A 6,654-nucleotide genomic window follows, 5' to 3' on the forward strand; every position below is an offset into this window, starting at 1 on the left:
TATGTGTCAGAAATATGATTTATGGGAATGGCTTTCTCCCCTCTCTCCCTTTTTTAAGGTTTTGGGGAAATAGCTTTTATATTGCAAAGAGCATAGCCAAAGTTCAAACTCTAGGTAATGTAATCTACATAAGATACACTAAACTTTCAGGGTGTTAATTTAGTCATAACAGTGTCATAGCTTTCAGCTTTCATCTTTCATTAGCTAGAATTCCTTGGCTAATGTGCAGGAAATGTGAGATATCTTCCAGGTGTTTTCAATGAAAGGCCTTGCTCAAATCAAATGTGGGTCTAAAAGCAAGTCATTCTCAGAGACGCTGAGCTTGGCAGGGATTTGGGTGTCCAGAACCATACCATGTACATCCCCAGAGGGTGCTGAGTCAGATCACTTCCTTCCCTGGAGCGCTGTTAAATTTGCTGGTAACAGAGCAGAAGGCCCCATGGAGGCAGCATGTTCACTCCCTATTACACAGCATCACCAGGAATGATACCTGGAGATTCATTCTTTCCCGGCTTACTCTCAAAGGAAAACACTAACCAAGCAGAGGACAGTGAACACCACAGACTGTAAGAAGCAGCAAGAAGCTACCACACAATCATGGCTCCCTCACATCCACACAAAACACACCAGCAGGAAGAAGGAATAGCATATTACTCAGGTTTCCTGTCAGGACATCCTGGCTTGAAACACAGGTCTGTTGCTAAAAAATGTGAGATAACTGACAGATGGGTAACCACCAGATCATGTCCTTGAGAATTTCAGAAATCTGACAGCTTGTGAAACGGAGTTCAAAATCAAGTATGAAAATAACCTGCTCCCATTAATGACAGGTAGTTTTTCTTCCAGGTGAAGAAGAACATAGGGACATGGGGGCATGGACTGATTCAAGGAGTCTGGCCTGGGGAAGGCTCCATGCAGATTCCCAGCAGACTGGGCCCTGTCTTAAAACAACAGCCTTGGACCAGATCTGTCATAAGGATGTGACAAATCCTGGGTACAAATACTACTGCATAATGGCAGGCCCCATTTTGCTCGTGACTCTGAATATTGCCTGTGAATTCCCCCATGCCTGTCGGCCCTGCATGCCTTACTTACCATCTGGCATTGACAGTCTAAGCAGTTCAGTTCAGCAGAACAGTATCAAGCTATACATTGAACAGTATAAGCCATCTCCCTGGGGAAATCACAGGATGAAGGAGAAGCCATTGGAAGTAGGGTGTAGGCCAGGGCCCTGCTCTCCAGGCTTGTCATGGCAAGCTCAGGATCAGACAGAGCACTTATCTATTCATTAACTTATTTATTCACTCACTCAGCAGACAATTATAAAGCACCTCTGAGGTTTCAAGCACTATGTGAGGTGATGGGAATGCAAAGGTGAATATGACTCAGTTCCCTGTCTTTAAGAATGTCAGTCTAATGGCAGAGAGCTAAGTAGCCTAACAGCTACAGCAAGGCACTAACACAGATGTTTGCACAGAGTGCTACTACTATTATTGCTGTATACCCTGCCTTGTTTCAAGTACAGTGGCACATAGAGAGTTAGGGAAGAGCAACCAGAGACTGTGATGCCTGAAGGGGAAGCAGGAATTAGCTAGGGGAAGTGGGGGAAGGAAGGAATGTTTGGGTGGGGAACAAACATATATGAAGGTACAGAAGAGAAAGGGGAACATGGCTCAGTAAGAACTGCACATTGTGCAGTGTGCATGGAGAATAAAGGGTGAGAGAGGGAGGGATGGAAGAGATGAGGATGGATGGAGAAATTAACAGAACCAGGTGATCAAGGCTCTTGTTGTCATGCTAAGGCAAAAGTGGGGTCTTACTTTTGTTTTTTCCCCCATGGGGTTTGGACAGTGATGGACACAATTCGTTGTCAATAAACATCTGAAGGGCCGAGCCCGTGGCGCACTTGGTAGAGTGCTGCGCTGGGAGTGCGGCGACGCTCCTGCCGCGGGTTCGGATCCTATATGGGACTGACCGGTGCACTCACTGGCTGAGTGCCGGTCACGAAAAAACGACAAAAAAAAATAAATAAATAAATAAATAAATAAATAAATAAATAAACATCTGAAGATAATATGGAGCCATTGAAGGGTTTCAAGCAGGGCAGTAACATGACCAGTTTTGCATAGTAGACAGGCATGCCAGGGTAGACTTCAAGAGGGTAGAGTGGAGGCAGGAAGACTAGGTAGGCACCTTGCAGTGATCCAAGAGAGGGATGAAGATGGCTGAACTAAGGTAGTGCCAGCAAGAATGGAGAGAAGTGGGTGAATGTAGGATCAGCACCTTGTGTAAGAGACGGAGGCTCTTATTTTAAATCAAAAAGTATAAATACTTTTAAGATTTCTCATGGGCACTGCCAGACCACATGCAGAAAGTATTGGCCAACCTGCAGATTCTCCAAGACTACAGGTGTGTTCTTCTTTCTCAGTCTCAGACTATAAAGCTGGTGGTCTACACTGCACATTACTGTGACTGGGGGATGATGTCACTTCTCGGGTCCCATAGAATCTCTCTTGTGTTTATTCTCACGGTCTCTTCTGTGCAGAGGAATCAAAAAGAGAAAACTCTGTTAAGAAAAGAATTGTACCTAATTACCTTTAAATGGCCAACCTCCTTCCACACTAACAGGCTGGTTCACAGGTAGAGAGGTCCCCATCTTTCTCTCTTTACAGAATGCCTGAGCCTGAAGGATGAGTAGAGATCAATTCAAGTCCTTCCTGTGTGGAAGAGGAAGCCAGAACTCCAAGAGGTAGAGGGACTTGCCCAAGGACAGAGTTGGAGAGCAGCAGAGCCAGCCAAGAACACGAGCCTCCCAGCTCTCCTTCTGCTAGGCGGCCCTTTTAATTTACCCCAATGTTATAATTGTCATCGGGGGAGACTTGAGGAGGCAGGTGATGCCTGGAATGTGCATTACTGAGCATAGGTCAGTTACCAGCCCTGCTCCTTTTTCTGTTGTACAGTACCACCCTCACTCCCTGCTTTCCTCAGCTTCAAAGAGCACATAGGGGGCCACTAACCCGGAGATCCTGCAGGTCAGCACACACTCTTGAGGACCTGCTCTTCATCTCTCAGCCTTGTTACAATGGGTACTGTCTGTTAACATTAGTATTTGTACTGTCCCATATTTGATCTTTCCCTCTTCAACCACAAACTTTTATTTCTTTCTCCTATTCTGTCCCATTAGGCTTATAAACCATCAAAATGTCTTCAGAATGCCAATTTTTTGTGTGTTCCAATTTCATCTCTGGCATAATAAACTTTATAGTTCTGAAACTCTTGGTTCAGAAAATAGTGCTGTGAAGAGCAAGGTGGGCAGGTTGAGACCTCTCCCTCAACTTGCAGTACCTCCAGCCTCAGGCCTGCATCTGTGAACAGGGAACCTCCTGAAGAAACACATATTTCCCCACAGATTCCATCGCCACACCCTCTCAAGGCCTGACTTCCTCTCCTTCCTAATCCTTTCCAGGAAAAGGAGCTGAGAAAGTGCTTCCTTTAACTCTTTCCTCTTCTTCCCTGCTTGGCTCTATCACACCCCACCAGGTCAACGCTGTTATTTTCTTAGAACTATAGTGTTTATATTTAGGTGTCTAGGGTAAAATTCCATTTTCCTCTACCATTGCACTGGGCTTTTCTGGCTTTCAGAGAAAATGCCCCATTCAATGAACTTGGCTTATTTTTCCCCAGGCAGTGAGTCATATTCACAATTTTAAAAATTATTCTGCCATTTATTTTTTATTAGCATATTCATTATTACAAATCATACTTATTCTTAATGGCCTTTATCCAATCTCTCCCTATCCCCCTCCCCCTCCCTCCTCTAATAACCATAGATTTGTTCTCTCCTTCTGATAGACTGTTTCTCTATTGATTTGTTGCCTAGATGATCTGTCCAGTGTTTACAGAGGTGTGTTCAAGTCCCCCACTATTGCTGTAGAGCAGATGCTTCTTCTATTACTCTGGAGTGTGCTTAGTGGAGAGAGACATGCTCTTTTTCTTTTTTTTTTTTTGGTCTCTGCTGGTCAATGCATTCGAGTGTCTGGTGGGCCACCTGCACAGTGGCTGTGACTACTGCTATGGCGATTAGCCACTTTTGTGGCAGCTGTAGCAACTGCGGAGGCTATGGTGGGCTACCCACATGAAAATGGTATTTTTGACGTGCTCTTTGCCTGGTTGCACGTGGGTTTGGCTTCCCATGGCTCCCATATTCACAAATTTTATCTTCTGGGACACAACCCGGTGAGCTCGCCAACTCACAGAAAATGATCGAAGACTGTGTGTCCCTTTTACCTTTACATTATTAACTTGCACAAAATTTGTTAAAATTTGGAGGAAAAACATCTCAGCATTTCCTCCTACCTCTCCACTCCTGGTTTTACTTTTCTGTCTAGAACTCATCACTATGTGACATACTATATAGTTCGTTCATTTGTTTGATCATTCATTCATTCACCCATCTGTTCATTCATTGTTTCTCTCTCTCTCCTCATTAGAATGGAAACTTTTTGAGGACAGGGCATCTGCTTGTTCTGTTCATTGCCATATTCCCTGGGCCTGGCCCAGTGTCCGGCACATAGTAGGTACTCAATATATGTTGAATAAACAAATCGGTGACTGAATAGTTGATTTTTCCTTCCTTATCTCTGGGGCCTACCACTTCCCTCTCCTGCCATAACCTTTTTCCTTTGGCTTAACAGCTAAGCACTCAGATGACCACGTATTTTACATCAGCTCTAGAGGCGAACTTCACTGAAGGGGCAAGGTATAGTTCTCCATCTCCTACATCTCCACCTACTGACTGACATCACATCCACTTTGCAAGTCCTACTCACCTCTAAGGCATTGCCCGTTAACTTCCCACAATAAGCTCACCTTCCTCTGAATCCACAGCACCCAGCATATATCACTCATCTAGAATTTAGCACTTTCTGCCTTGTGCTGACAATTTAATTTTCCTGAATGCGACCGCAATAGGAAGGCCAACAGTAAGACACAGGTTAGTATTTCCTGGCTTCCTGCCCCCTCCCCACTTTTCCCACAGCTCCTCATGAGGCAGTGCTTAGCTAATTTAAACAAGGACCCAGATGTGGGCCTTACACTTTCAAGCTGGCCCACTGCAAGGGGACTCACCTCTCGAACACCTGTTTACCAAGTTCACACAGAGTTGAAGGGCATAAGCCCATAAAAGCAAAACCCAATTTATTGATTTACATCGAGGAACGGTGAACATTCCAAGTAGACTAGAATACTTGAATTGGCTCCTGATCTCCCCACGTGCTAAAGATTGCTTAATAAATGTGAACTTAGAACAAAAGTAACCAACCTAAAGTCAGATCTCTCCTTTAAGGGAGGAGCCCCTATTTCCTGCTACAGGAGCAGCCTGACCATGCAAATCACGGAACTCAAGTCTCCTTCGTCAAGACCTTTAAGTCCTCTTAGTTGAGACCTGCCCTCCTTTAGGTACTGCCAGGATAGGCCCTGACAGGGCTTACTTCTATACTTCCAAGATGCCAAACCCTTCTGTTCAGCTTTCCAAACTCGTTTATAATACAACTGATTAGACTTAACTAGATTACAACCATTTTCTAGCCCTTCTCCAATTACTCTATAAGCTCCTGAGGGGCCCATGCCTTGTAGGTTTCAATAAGTATGTCATGACAGAAAAGGGTGCTTTGGCAACAAAGAAAGGAAGAGAAAAACTCACTGGGTCAATCCGGCTCATCCACTCTCTTGATCTGAAGCACAGAAGCTATCTGCCTTGTTTAAAACCAAGAAGCTTCTACAAACAGAGCCCTGGGTTTTGAAGAACTACTCCAAAATACCTGGGCCCTATTTGTTTGCCTTATCCTGGGAATTTCTCTATCCTCGTCTCCAGCCAAATTCATGATTTAAAAAAAAAACAGAGGCGACTTCTGACTTCGCTGCCTTTCTCTTGTCTCTTGAAGCTCCACATACTACTCACAGTGTGTAGGGACTGCCATTCTCATGACACAATACAGAGGACACAGCCATCCCTGGGGTACACTGAATCTGAATCATACAGGCACCACATTTCTGCCTTTTGCACTGCTGACTGGCAAATGAACAATGGTTCGTAGAAGCAGCAGGTGCGAGGAGAGGTGACTCCTGCCAGATGGTGCTAAATGCAAAGGCCCAAGTCTGATACACAGGAGTCCTTCCATGACCAAAGCAAAGCGTGTTTCGGGGGTTGGGGGGCCGTTGGCCCTCCTCTGCCTTTTGGGGCTTCTCCTGCCTCAAATGCTGTCCTCCATCTGTCACCTAACCTGTTTTGCCTTGATACATATGATAGGATGGCCAAGAGAGTGGGGATATGTAAGGAAGGCCCACAGTATAATATACCTTCACTCATACCCTACAGGTGGCACGACTAGATACTGCCTCTTTCTCACCAGAGTCCTACAACATCTACCACATCCCTGCTGTGAGATGTGAGAAGAGTTATTTAAACCTGCTGAACCAGTTTCCTCATCTATAAAAGGAATGATGATTCCACCTAGCTCACAGGACCGTTGTGGAAATCAAATGAGATCACTTGTGTGAAAAGCCTAGTATAGTCCCAGGCACATGCTAAATAAACACTTCAGGATATATTTGTTTTCTTCCTTCCAGGAGATAGTCTTGCACTGTCTACTCTGC

This window comes from Cynocephalus volans, chromosome 14, assembly GCF_027409185.1.
Source record: "Cynocephalus volans isolate mCynVol1 chromosome 14, mCynVol1.pri, whole genome shotgun sequence".
Taxonomy (NCBI): domain Eukaryota; kingdom Metazoa; phylum Chordata; class Mammalia; order Dermoptera; family Cynocephalidae; genus Cynocephalus; species Cynocephalus volans.